The sequence below is a fragment of the Patiria miniata genome, unplaced genomic scaffold (genome assembly GCF_015706575.1).
Source record: "Patiria miniata isolate m_02_andy unplaced genomic scaffold, ASM1570657v1 HiC_scaffold_6, whole genome shotgun sequence".
In the NCBI taxonomy this organism is placed as follows: Eukaryota; Metazoa; Echinodermata; class Asteroidea; order Valvatida; family Asterinidae; genus Patiria; species Patiria miniata.
The window spans coordinates 25956794-25970722 of NW_024037073.1; the positions used below are offsets into that span (position 1 = coordinate 25956794).

A 13929-nucleotide genomic window follows, 5' to 3' on the forward strand; every position below is an offset into this window, starting at 1 on the left:
TATTCTTACCATTGCACTCACAAACATTCATTATTTGTATACTATAATTACTGGCACTGTATAATCAGTGCTTTTCAACAGAAATTAAAACCAAGAGCAAAAGCTATCTTGAAAGGCCAATAGTATCATTTGCAATTACAGAAATGTAAATAAAATGGCTGACTTTTCAGCTCAAGTGTCATGTATCTTTTAAAGATCATGAACACAATTTGTGCTTTTATTTAACAGGTTATTTCAAAAGGCAGATTTTTGAGTACTTGCAAATGATCCTGTCAAGCCATGTTACTTCCAACCTACATGTAGGCCAATGAGGCCTTTACTTTTAAAAGATATGCCAGGCCTGTACAGAGCATTTTCAAATGAGTGTCATGTACCGTTTCTATCAGAGAGTGTTCATATCAAGTAGCAAAGACTATTCATAAGATAGAATTTGCATCAATATTAGGTTTTGTCCTTCATCGACGAACAAACACTGTATACTCAGTGTGTTCAACCTGAGTGAAAGTCAGCAAAAGCACTCGGGTGGGAATCGAACCCACAACCTTCTGCTTTGTTGAGCAGACGTCTTACCACTCGACCACCAAGCACGTGAGGTTGTTAACTTTCACTCGGGTGTAACACACCGAGTAGACAGTGGTTATATGTCGTGAAGGGCAAAACTAATTATTGCAAATTGTAAAGACTTAAATTGTGGAAGCAAAATGTATGCAAGATATAAATCACACAACAAAAATATGATTTAGCTAAATAACACTTTTCAAAGGTACATGTATTAGCACCCATCTCTGGTGCAGGCCTGCATATTTTATTGTTTAGTCACTGTAGCTGCATATTTTATTTTAACTTTAGTCACTGTAGCGCCCAAAACTGCCCTGCCTGTTACTCACTGTAGCACCAAAACTGCCCTAGCACTCTTAGGGTACATTCGAGTACAATGTACATGTAGCTCACCCGGATCGATGTCTCAGGTTAGCCCCTTGCCATTCAATTCGCTCCAACGTCTCGAGTCAGCCACCACAGAAACTGCTCAAGGACCAAACTCAGTGGTGGAAACAGGTCCCATGCATACAAGTGTTGTTCATTTCAAGAAACGAACAAATTTGGCGCGCTAGACAGCGAAAATGTCGAGCGGACCCAAAAATCAACTTATTTCAAGCAAAAGGGTAAATTATTTAGTTAATTTCAACTTTAGAGGCTGTAATTCCAGCCCAACATTTTACTTTTGCAACTCTCTAAAAAGCAGTAAATCTCAAACTTAACACCCAGTCTGAAATGGGCATTTTGTACGGACATCACGTGAGGATCGTGATGGCCCACGGTTGAATGTTTGATTAGTCCGGCTGTCATAGCTAACGTCTCCCTTTACAGAGTCGATCCCAGTGAGCTACTTAAAGGCACCCTATGATTAATTTTTTTCAGTGAATAAATACACTGTAATAAAATACAGACCAAGATGCTAATGGGTTAATTATATTGAATGACAGATATAAAAATCATCAGTTAAAAAAAGATTGCTCAGCCATTCGGAAGAACATAATTGCAATTGGTCTCAAATTAAAGCTGATGGTCAAGTGCATTACACACTACCAAAGCTTATATCATCATAGTTCCTTGATTGTTTATTTAAGCACAGTTTTGTAACTGATGCATTTTTTTATGCACACCCTGTGTAACAGCTATTTAAAGTGCTTTTGGGCAGCCAGGGGAGAGTAGGATTCTCAACGGGAAGAAAATGGCGTATATCGCATTTTGGAAATACACTCTTCATATGTTCATACACCACACAACAAACATTTCATATTACAGCTTTAGCTAGAAAATATTCTCACTAATAGGAAATTAGATCTTCATCATTCAATCCTAACTATGAGGTGTTTTACGTGAAAAATAGGGAGGGGGACTTCCACAAATGACTTCTTTTATCAAGTGATACTAACTTTTCTTTCCTTTTGTTTTTAAGTTGTGCACCATGTTACACAATTGTTAAAAACCCGATTAAAAACTCTTTTCTTTTTACATTCTTGCAATGGTTGACATGTACATAGAACTCTCTGAGAAGTTGCAGTTGTATAAAAGAGAAGAGATATAAGCCACAGAAAAATCACTATCTGATAATGCTTGTCCAGTAACTTTACAGAAAACGTTGTTGCTGACCAAGATTTGGTCAGTGACGGATGACATAGTTTGGTTGAATTAGCATTTTAAAGAGATTTTACACTTCAGATCAAACGTTTGTTTGAAAGTGATATTTATGGGAGTATGCACTCTGTATGCCTAACAGCAACAGTGACACCTTCCCTTGAATATGGCCACATTTGGTCATTTTGTCAGGCAACACAACCTACATAATGACACACTAGCAGGGCAAATTCATCAAGGCAACAGAAAGGGACACAGGGGAAAAAAAGTGGCCAAGTGAATCAAAGAGGACCAAGCTCTCGGTGAAAGATTGATTCAAACAGGAAAGAGGTACAAGCATATAAGGGCAGCCAACCTCCAGACTGGACAAAGTGCTGGGTGGAAAGGTACATAGTTTACGATGGAAAAAAATATCATGTTTTTACTGTTTACATGCCAACTTAGTTGGCAGGAAAATGAACGAACATAGATATTGACTAGATGCGTATTGTGATTTGCAATGTTTCAAAGTCACGACAAGTAATCCACAGGACCAAGACAATTAATCCACAGGACAAAAACAACTTTACATGAGGGCATTCAAAAGTAGAGGCCAACAAGCACTGTGTTATTCAGATAAGTTTTCACCATGGGAATTACACATTTTTCTTTGAGATATTTTCTTTTAAGAATGATTAAAAAGTATGGCACAGTCTTACCTAGCAACTGCAATTGGGAAGCTCGTGTTTCCATGACTCCTGGTCTCCATTCTGTGCATCATCAGTGACAGGAGATGCTAATGAGACGAGAGAAGCTGGTGCTATCCTTGAGGGCTGGATGACTCCTGACTCCTTGGCTATGGAGATGCTCCTCACAGAGTACAGTCAATCATTACTGCTCCTCCAGTGAAGGTAAATGAAGCAGGTCTATTGTCCCTGGGCCCAGCACAGGAGTAAGATGCCATGGGTATAGAAGACCCGTAGGCTTGCTAAAGTGGGGACACATTGCTATGGGTGCCGAGTCCTTGGGTATAGGTGACCCATCGGACTGTCCAGTGAGGATGGGCTAAAACATGTCACCACCAGGATGTCGATATCTTACTGGTGGCTCAGCCATAGGAACCAGTGTCAGCTTGCTGCCAATAGATCCTTGCTGGTGCCAGGTTGGGCAGCTTATCACTATCCCATGTCTGCCAAGGGATCTTTATTCACTGAGTCCCGTAGGTGATGTCTTGCACTTCACCACATTCGCAGCAGATTCTCCAAGTCTGCACTTCAGGTCCTGCTTGTCCTTGTGGGATTGTAAAAGGCTGTGAATACTGATTAGTGTGCCCTTGTAAAATAATATAGCAAACCACCAAACAACTGGCCAGTGGTAAAGTGGTCTTCCAACTGACATTCAATTTGGCATTTAGCACTATGCTGAAGTTTCATTGGAGTCAACATTGATTTGAATTTGTTGACTCTCAAGCAATTTGATCGTCAGAGAAAGCAAATCCCAACTTAAGTGTCCTACATGTATATTAAGACCTGTTCTGTATACCAATACTCTAATATAGTAAAATGTCATTTTTAATATATTTTCAAAGAGTATGGTGGCATATTGATCTCATTTAATCAATGTTCGCAGTAGCGTTAATCCTTCATCATTGCCTTCAGTATTATTCCCATGCAATATTCACATGCAACTAAACTTTCAAAGTTAAGCTGATGAGTATAAAGTATTGACTCAGACATATTCAAGTTGACTATGAAAGGACAATAAATATTACCATATTATGCTATGAATTATCAATAACATATATGCGTACGAGTAATAACTTGAGTACTATATTATTCAAACATTTCCAGAGTTTTCTAATTTAAAAGAATAATTTCACATTTTACTGGTATTTTCAATGGCTTTTGATAGTCGGTAATTGAAGAAAGTAAAATATTTATGGTTAGAAAGTTGGCACATGATCCATATGTGAGAAGAATTAGATTACCATTTTTATTTGTCAAGGTAGGTCTATATCGTGTTTAAATGAAATAATCAGAGAACAGTTTCCAAATTATATTTCGATGAAACACTGAGGCACACAGAGTATGGTGGCATTAATGTTAAATCTATTTTTGCAGTAACATACCCCCCCCCTTCATTGCCAAAGGAATTATTCCAACGAAATTTTCACATCCATTTTTGTTATTTGCAAAGTTAAGCTGGTGAGTATACAGTATACATGTAGATTCCGACATATTAGAGTTGACAACTATAAAGCATGTGAAGTGCTGCTATGAAGCGCGTCACCTTTTCAGTTTGGTAGCGCACGATCATTGAGGGCGTACTTGTGGGAAAAAGAGGCGTTGCGCATTAGTCTGTTGCTAGCCAGGGAACAGAGTGCTGCATAGACTCAAATCGGGGTAATAGCACACCAGGCCCGTCATTTTTAATCCTTGTTCTGTTCTTTCAGTATATTTTACTTTTTTAAGAATGTGGTGATTTTGTGATGTGAACATGTTTTTTTTTTTTTTTTGTTTGTTTGTCTCATAGTGCAATATTGTGGCACATGTATCTTCATGCATAATTCTTATAATTTACTATTTCACTGTATTGATGTCCTTTATATTATTATATTGTTATTGTAACATGTGTGTGTCACTATTTATAGCTATAGCTTCCTATGGTTGTGAGTCCAAGGGCAGACTAGCGTAGAGTGGATGCCTTTGAGATCTGGGCATACAGACGCGTTCTCCGAGTGTCGTGGATGGAGAGGAGGACCAACCGCTGGGTATTGGATACCACAGGGAGTGAGTTGATGCTGAGACAACAGATGGCTGTGCGGAAGATGCATTTCTTTGGCCACGTCATGCGCCGCGAAGGAATCGACAAAGAAATAATCCAGGGATTGGTCTATGGGAAGAGACGTCATCCAACAACATCATGGAACCAACGACATAAAGCAGTGGACCAGACAGGGACTTGCAGCAGCATCAAGATCAGCAGTGGATCAAGATTGTTGGCGTAGACTAGTAATGGCCACTGAGCGCAAATTGCGCCATCGGACTGAAGAGAGAGGGAGGTACTTGACCGTGATTCATTCATGTGGTATCCCCCATTCAACATGTGGTATCCCCCCTTCGGCCACTACGTTCACTGTTTAACCAAGAAGAATCGTGATTTCATATGGGACGAGTAGTGTGACAGCTCTTTCAACACCCTCAAGACAGGATTGCAGGAGGCCACTATCCTGGGTTACTCTCAACTGGAGGGCCAATACATACTCGATCTGATGCCAGCAGGGATGGGATCAGTCAGTTCTCTCGCAAATTTAGGAAGGGAAAGAAAGAGTTATCACTATGCAAGTCTGGCATTGTCCGAACCAGGTGCCTACCTATGTTGCCCAATACCTACATGTTCCACAACCCTAACCCTGGAAGCATCTGCATCTGAGACCTTTACTTTTAAAAGATATGCCAGGCCTGTACAGAGGATTTTCAAATGAGTGTCATGTATCGTTTCTATCGGGGAGTGTTCATATCAAGTAGCAAAGACTATTCATAAGATAGAATTTGCATCAATATTAGGTTTTGTCCTTCATCGACGTACAAACACTGTATACTCAGTGTGTTCAACCTGAGTGAAAGTCAGCAAAAGCACTCGGGTGGGAATCGAACCCACAACCTTCTGCTTTGTTGAGCAGACGTCTTACCACTCGACCACAAGTACGTGAGGTTGTTTAACTTTTACTCGGGTGTAACACACCGAGTAGACAGTGGTTATATGTCGGTGAAGGGCAAAAACCTAATTATTGCAAATTGTAAAGACTTAAATTGTGGAAGCAAAGTGTCTGCAAGATATAAATCACACAACAAAAATATGATTTAGCTAAATAACACTTTTCAACAGTACATGTATTAGTACCCGTCTCTGGTGCAGGCCTGCAATGGTGATTCATTCATGTGGTATCCCCCATTCAACTACTATAGTGGCATGGTGGCAACGTTGGAAACATTTCCATGCACTTTCAGCTCATAAAAGGACTGGTCACAACAAACCGCCGACTTTGAGTGCTACATTTGGACTTCCGACCCGGTGCATCATTCACAAACAGGTGAACAGCTAGCCAGCTGATACTACAGCTGCGTAATAACACTAACTTTCAGTTTTTACCAACAAGAGTGTCCTTACCCTTCCAATCACCATGGCCAGTTCACATCGAGCAAAAAAAACAATGGTGTTTGGACAAGAATGAAACTGTCAACTCCTTCGACATCTGGAAACACAACCTACAATACATATCATTTCAAATATTTCAAGCTTCCTTGTAAAGTTCACATGGAACTCCACCAAGTAAATAAAACCCAATCCCGAGCTTATTTGGCCAAAAACAAAAACAATGAACACGTTATATTCAACCTATCATAAGCTATCCATCTCCACATCAGAGAAAACAGCCCTGAGTAAAGATTTAAACTTTGTTCCCACTCCGGCCAAACCACTACCAAAGACGAATGAGAATTGCATACCTCATGCAAAACAAACCCTTCAAACATACAAAGACCATTCAAACCTTTGTGAGGAACTTTTCAAAGTCTTCTTCCTACTGGAAGAACGAGATACACTCACTACAAGCACGGCCACTACGTACACTGTTTAACCAAGAAGAATCGTGATTTCATATGGGACGAGTAGTGTGACAGCTCTTTCAACACCCTCAAGACAGGATTGCAGGAGGTCACTATCCTGGGTTACTCTCAACTGGAGGGCCAATACATACTCGATCTGATGCCAGCAGGGATGGGATCAGTCAGTTCTCTCGCAAATTTAGGAAGGGAAAGAAAGAGTTATCACCTATGCAAGTCTGGCATTGTCCGAACCAGGTGCCTACCTATGTTGCCCAATACCTACATGTTCCACAACCCCTACCCTGGAAGCATCTGCATGTAACCCTAAGCATCTAACCCTAAGCATCTAACCTAAGCATCTAACCCTGAGCATCTAACCCTAAGCATCTAACCCTAAGCATCTAACCCTAACCTAAACCTAACCATCTAACCCTAAGCATCTAACCCTAAGCATCTAACCCTAACCTAAACCCTAACCATCTAACCCTAACCATCTAAACCTAACCCTAACCCTAAGCCTAACCCTGAGGATTTTGGGGAACATATAGGTATTGGGGAACAGGTATTGGGAACATCGGGTAGACCCCGTCCAAACCCAAACCTAATTACTGTGTAACAGGCGTAAATTGCTAGCTGCTGTCCAGCTTCCTCAAGCATCGAACGCAACACCTCTAGGGCCGAGTCACCAGTAGAAGAAGCCATGCAGGTGGGATCTCTACATGCAGAGCCAATCAAAACATGAAGAGCCAATCAAAACAAGCGAGGCCCAACTAAAGAACGACACCATAACCTGGGTTCTGAAGGAGAAAAACGCAGCAGTCGACCATATCAGAGTGCTGTATCAATAAATGGCCAGCATCAAAAACTTACTGTCCAACTGGGACCAGTTCGGAGTGAGCTGGTGCCAGACATCGATCTTGAGGAGACATTGAGCTGGACTGCTACCAAGATGACAAAAAAACGTTCATCATCACCAAGTTTCAGTCCAGCATAGCAACAAGATCAGAAAAGGATGTGGATGTTTGACATCATCTTCAATGCCAAGCTTAAGAAGAAATGAACCATTAGGTCCCAAATTATTCTTTCTGAGTAAAATATTCTGAAATCATTCTTAATTGTTTGGAAAAGGTTCTTAAATGGTTCTTAAATTGTATGAAAACTGTTCTTTAAAGTATTCTCTTAATTAAAACAAATTAAATGAAGACATCTCAGTACAACAGTTAACAAGAGGTAACTTTTCATGTTGGCAAAATTGTTATTTTTTCATTAATGTAATTTGTGAGTTATTGTGTAAGCTTTCAGGTCGGGACACCCTGGCTTAATTAAAGAGGGCCATTGTAATGCAAATCATACATTGCTATGAGTGGTGCTATGAAGCACGTCACGTGATCAGCTGCATAGTGCACTTTCATGAGGGCGTACTTGCATGAAGAGGCGCAGCACATCAGTCTGTTGCTAGCCAAGGCACGGAGCACACGAACAGTTTACCCGATGGTAAGTGTTTCACTACACTAAGCTACAAGTTATACGCTGCACTGTGTACAGCTGGAGGTCCAGACTGCACTGCCATATCAGTGTGACCAGCGACAAGCTTAATGGTTGGGCATTTGAGTACGCATACATCCATTATTTAATGTGTGGCTTGGATGCGCTGCATAGCGAGCACTGTATTGACTCAAACTGGGGTAGAAGAATATACTGTGGAAGCATGCAAGCGAAGCACGAGTCATTTCTACCCAGGCTGCTAAGGATTGCATCCATCATGTTTTAGCATTACGTTACTAAAATGTGTTGAATCTAGTAACTGCTGTCACTGTCTCTTTACGCATTGTCACTGACTCATTCAGTTTTCTTGCCTATAGATGGGGATATGTTTTCTCTAAACGGTGAGGATTACTGGTGACCAACTAAAAATACTAGTTTCCTAATTCGTGTAATGGAGGAACATAGGGAGCAAATTGCTAGTTCAGGAAATTTTTCAAGCAAAATAATCAATTGAAATAAATCATGTTACAGCCTAACATTGTACTGAATCATTTCTAAAAAGTCAAACAAGCCCTTTGAAATACCGTGTGCCTCAGTGTTTTATCAAAAGATATTTGGAAACTTTTTTCTAAATAATGATTATTCAAATGCTCATGTACGTTTACTGTTTTCAGGCATGCAACTGGACTTTGGGGGGAAAAAACAAGGAAACTCCAAAAGTAACCACACAAGACTTTGTAGGGTATTTCAATTTGTAATAGCATTCACAAAAAACTTAAAACAAGGAAATCAGCAGATCCGAGGAAAACTTGTATGCCTGGGTGTTGACTTCTGCTCAATTTTTTTCTTTGATTTTTAGTACCAAAATAAAATGGAAGACAAAGTAAAGTAATAAACTGCTGACAATTATTTAAATTCGGCCATTACTGTTGAGTAAACTTTCAACATTATCTTTTGTTTGATCAGTCACAGACAGTCAAAATTTCACTTCTTTTCCCCGCCATGCCTTTTACTCGGGTGTCACCAACAGTCAGATCTTGTTTATAGGCACTGTGTGACAGTCCATTCCATCAACAGACAAAAGTAGGAGATTGAAAGGTGTTCAAGTCACAGTTGGTTATCAATATATGACAGTCAAAACATAATGTATCAAGTTAATAAACAGTCACAGCCAGTCAATCCTGCTTTATGAAGACAGGGAGCACTAAAGTGTTAAAAACAGTCACTTAATCTCATTTGACTGCTGGCTGGACTTGCTGAAATTGCCCCCCCCCCCCATAGAGGGAGGGTTCACTGAGCATTTGTTTATAAAATATCATGTCACATTTAAAATGTATTTTTTTTGAAATCAGAAATTATGATTTGTTTTGGCATTTATGCCCTCGCACTTACTACGTGGACAAGCACAAAGTTTCGACTTGAGTACGCCTACTTGAGGCAACACTTACACTCAATTAATAAGCTAGTGAAAAACAGCATAATCCTTCTTACATGTAGTTGGTTGCCTTCTCTGACCCCAAATTCTTTAGAAAATAAAGAAAAGTCAAATGACACCAACAAAATGCATATAAAGTAAAACAATAAAAAGTAACACAATTTGAAGTAAAAAACAAATGAAAATGTTGAATGTATTTAATAGTAGAATAAATTTTTTATCAAGTATCAAAGATTTAACAAGTGTTGCCATGCGAGTCACAAAGTCAAGGTTTAAAATAAGGGGGGGGGGGGGGTCATAGACTTGGTTTTTTTTTTTCAAACAATTCTCATTTCAAGAGCTCTGGTGAACATGTTTTTCAAAGGAAGTGACAAAATTAAGTGGTTACTCACCATACGCATGCATGTGCATTACTTGTGCGGCCGTCATATAAAAAGACAACTGGTGCCAATGGTTTGGCTTTGCATGTTAACCTAATGTGGGTGATGACCTGCTTGCAACAGCAATACTAGCATCCAGTACAATTAATTGAAATAAAACAACGTAAAGGGCTGTGGCTTTCAGTGTGAACTTTTACCCAATTTTCTGTATGACTAAACAAATTAGCAAGGGATTACTTCGAATTAATCTTAACCTAAAAAAACGTAATGAACTAGACCTTCAATCCAGCCATTGACTTGAAGTGAAGGCAACTAACTGAGTTTAGAACTAGAATTGTGTGTCTAGAATGGAGAGTACATGTACATGCCTGGCAAGGAGGGTTGATGCATGGCAGCTTTGTTTGGAACAACATTTTGCACGTAGGACAGTATCAGTAAAGAAGGGATGTAATTATGGCAAGTGATGGCAATAGGCCTAGAGACATTAGAAACATGGCAAGAATTATCACTTTAGGCAAGAATTAAATGGCACTTTAGGCGAGAATTGGCACTTGAGGCAAGAGTTAGCACTTTAGGCGAGAGATGGCACTTTAGGCGAGAGATGGCACTTGGGCAAGAGATGGCATTTGAGGCAAGAGATGGCATTGAGGCAAGAGATGGCATTTGAGGCTAGAGATGGCACTTTAGGCAAGAGATGGCACTTTAGACAAGGATTGGCACTTTGGCAAGAATTAATTGGCAATTTAGGCAAGAATTAATTTGGCACTTTTGGCAAGAAATAGTTGCACTTTTGGCAAGAAACAGTGGCACTTAGGTAAGAATTAATTGGCACTTTAGGCAAATATTGGCACTTTAGGCAAGAAAGTGGCAGGCAAGACAGGACAATTAACATAAGGCAAGAAAGGGCAATTTTTGTTCACTATAGAATGTCAAGTGAGTACATGTACATGAATGTTACTTACAGAGCTGAGTTTGAGGACAGACACCCACAGACAAGCTAAAAGGGGAACTAGATGTTAACTATTGGTGGAGTGAGTATTGGAGGCTGTGGAATATTGAGATGCTAGCACAGCAAAGGACTCCAGATATCACTGATGATGGAACTGATGTCCTGCAGAAAAATCCTGTGCCAGACATCCAAGGCCTTTCAGACTCGGCAAGGATTGCGGCACTCAATACTTATGATGAGGTGCTACCGATCGGTAAAATGCTGAATTATCAAAAATTTCCTGCAATCTCCCCAAAGAACCATGCGCCTTATGTTCATGGAGTCCAGCGCTAAGATCCTCACCGATGTACCCAATGCAGACCTTTCTGTATTCACAGGTGTTACATCAGGTTAGGTCTCAGAGTCTTACTCATCCTTGTAGGCTATTGCAGATCATGTTAGGCATGGAAAAACCTAGATGCCAGTGTCATTCAGGAAGGACTAAATGCAATAAGAGCTGCCTATGAAGGGAAGTGTAATGGGCCAGATGAACCTGATGGGTAGACCTTGAGTATACGAAACACTTCAGTCAGTGAAAGACTTTGGATCAAAGTGTCTCAACTTGATGTACCCAAATCGGTTGTGTTGGATTGTTGCCTTGACATAGCAAAGTTGTCGCAGGAGAGGATCGTGGTCAACGATGAAGGATTGCCAGACAAGGGTGCCAATGACTGATGAATAGATCCCAGGGCACTGGACAGATTGATGTGGAGATGCCTATCAATGTGTGGCTTCTGATAGACAAAAGGGCTGAGGATACTGCCAGACTGCCTGGAGGCCTCAATATCCAGGAAGAAGATTCGATCCAAGGTGAGCCAGATGCTGCTGTGTGTGAACCAGCTGAAGTGTCTCAGGAACTGCTGGAGGTACTGTGCTGTGTGATAAAATGATGAAAGTGTCATTCATAAAACTGAAGATAACTGTTGCTCTCAAATCCACGAAAGCTGTACAGAACTATATGATGATATTGGCCAGAACTGGAGATGGGGTTAATCCTGTGGAAGTTCCAGCTGACTGCTTGAAGAATTGACCTGTCCACTGGATGAAGGACGGCAGGATGTAGATGGGTAGGAGATCACAAACCTAATCCAGAGAGAGGGTTTCACACTCACACAGCTTGTCTTCATGAAGGTTTCCTGACCGAGACCTTGAGAAGCCTCACCCATGGGATTGGTGATGAATACCTGGAGTCTCCACTGAAGCTGCACATGGCTTTGTTGGGATCACAAGTAAAGGTGTTCGCAGCAGCGGCAGCGCGGCGGCGGCGGCGGGGCAGCGCGGCGGCGGCGGCGGGCGGCGCAGGCGACGGCGGCGCGCGCGGCGGCGGCGGCGCGGCAGCGGCGCGGTGGCGCGGCGGCAGCACAGCAGGTGATGGTGATGGTGGTGGTGAGGTGAGGGGGTGGTGAGGGTGAGGGGGGTGGTGGCGGCCGCCAGTGGGGGTGATGGGGATGTTGAGGGTGATGATCCCAATGACACCATGAGCGCAACCTCACAGTGTTCCCAACTACACCATGGTCAACCCGATGAAGGCTACCAGATATTCACTGCCATCCCCACAGGCTACTCATGCCTCGGTGCCAAGGGGGACTCCGACTTGACTACGCCCTGCAGAAATATGAAGCCCCACACTCCAAACCAGGGTCATGATCTGCGAACACCTACATCCTGCTGTTTTCTTCCAATGAACAGCCAGTTGTCCAAGCAGCCTTCTGGAACTTCCACAGGATCAACTCTATCCCCAGTTTTAGTCAATGCTTCATATAGGAGTACTGCCTTCGTAGATCTGAGACCAAGAGTTTGTCTTCAGTACACGGATGAGACTCTCATCACTTCATTATACAGCATGGGACCTCCAGCAGGTCCTGAAAGACTTCAACTGGATTTACAGCAGCATCTGGCGCAGTGTGGAGATCAGGCGCCTGAATCTCATCCCCGGATGCTAAGGTCTGAAAACAGTCTCTGACAACACCCTCGACCCCTGAGTCTATTAGAGATGAACCGACAGACACTGACTGGCAACATCGACAACCAATCCTTCCTGCACCCGGGAAATCCAAACACCAGTCAAAGAGCAACCTTGTCCGGGAAGCCTGCATCAGCAACCACAATCCTGGCCGCAACAACTTTACCATATCAAGACAGCACTACAACACAACAGATTCAAGGCTCATCCAGTCAAGACGCAAGATCCAAAGTCTTTTCACCTACCAAAGGGTCCCCTACACCCAAGGTCGAAACCCACTAGGCTCACCCCGCCTATTACACAGCCCAACACAGGCAGTTCTCATCACATCCAGTACTTCCTAAATGACAAAGGTATCCGGGCCTTCCACACCCACAAGATCCACAATAGCCCACAGGACAAGCAAGCCTCCAAGACCGAACCTGATGCATCCCCTGCGAATGCAGAAGGTGTACACTGGGTACACCAGCAAGAGAACTCAACGCCAGACAGCACAAACACAGAGCACATGGCAGATGGGGAGAATTACAGGAAATCAGTGAACACCCAGCACTCACCAAAAGGGACACCATCATCAGATATCAAAGCAGCTACATCATGCTCTGTCGTCTAGCAATGAAGGTCAGCAAACAGACGATAGCTCCGCAAACTTCAGCATCACCATCAGAGACATCTGTTACCCTCTACATGTACGTAGTAGCTCAAACATCCACAGACCTCCAATGCCTTCCTCCTCCAATTTCTTAGAACCTCCTCCAATGTCTTCTAAGGATGTGACGTTTCATTTTGTAAATGTTTAGCAAACATTTAAAAGAAACCATCTCAATGTGAGCCCTTTCACAAAGACTGACGATGCCATTGTGCAGACCAACATGATCGGACACAACAAATAATAAATGAGTAAATAATAAAAAGAGGGCCTGTCATTGAAAACAATAAAAAGATGAGCACGT

The 13929-nt window shown here is 41.9% G+C and overlaps 1 non-coding gene across 1 annotated transcript; it reads right to left on the minus strand.

Annotated features, from left to right (window-relative positions):
* Positions 1-5752: 5752 nt before the first annotated feature.
* Positions 5753-5826, minus strand: Trnav-aac. The gene has a single exon. It is a non-coding gene; the product is annotated as a tRNA-Val (tRNA).
* Positions 5827-13929: the final 8103 nt, after the last annotated feature.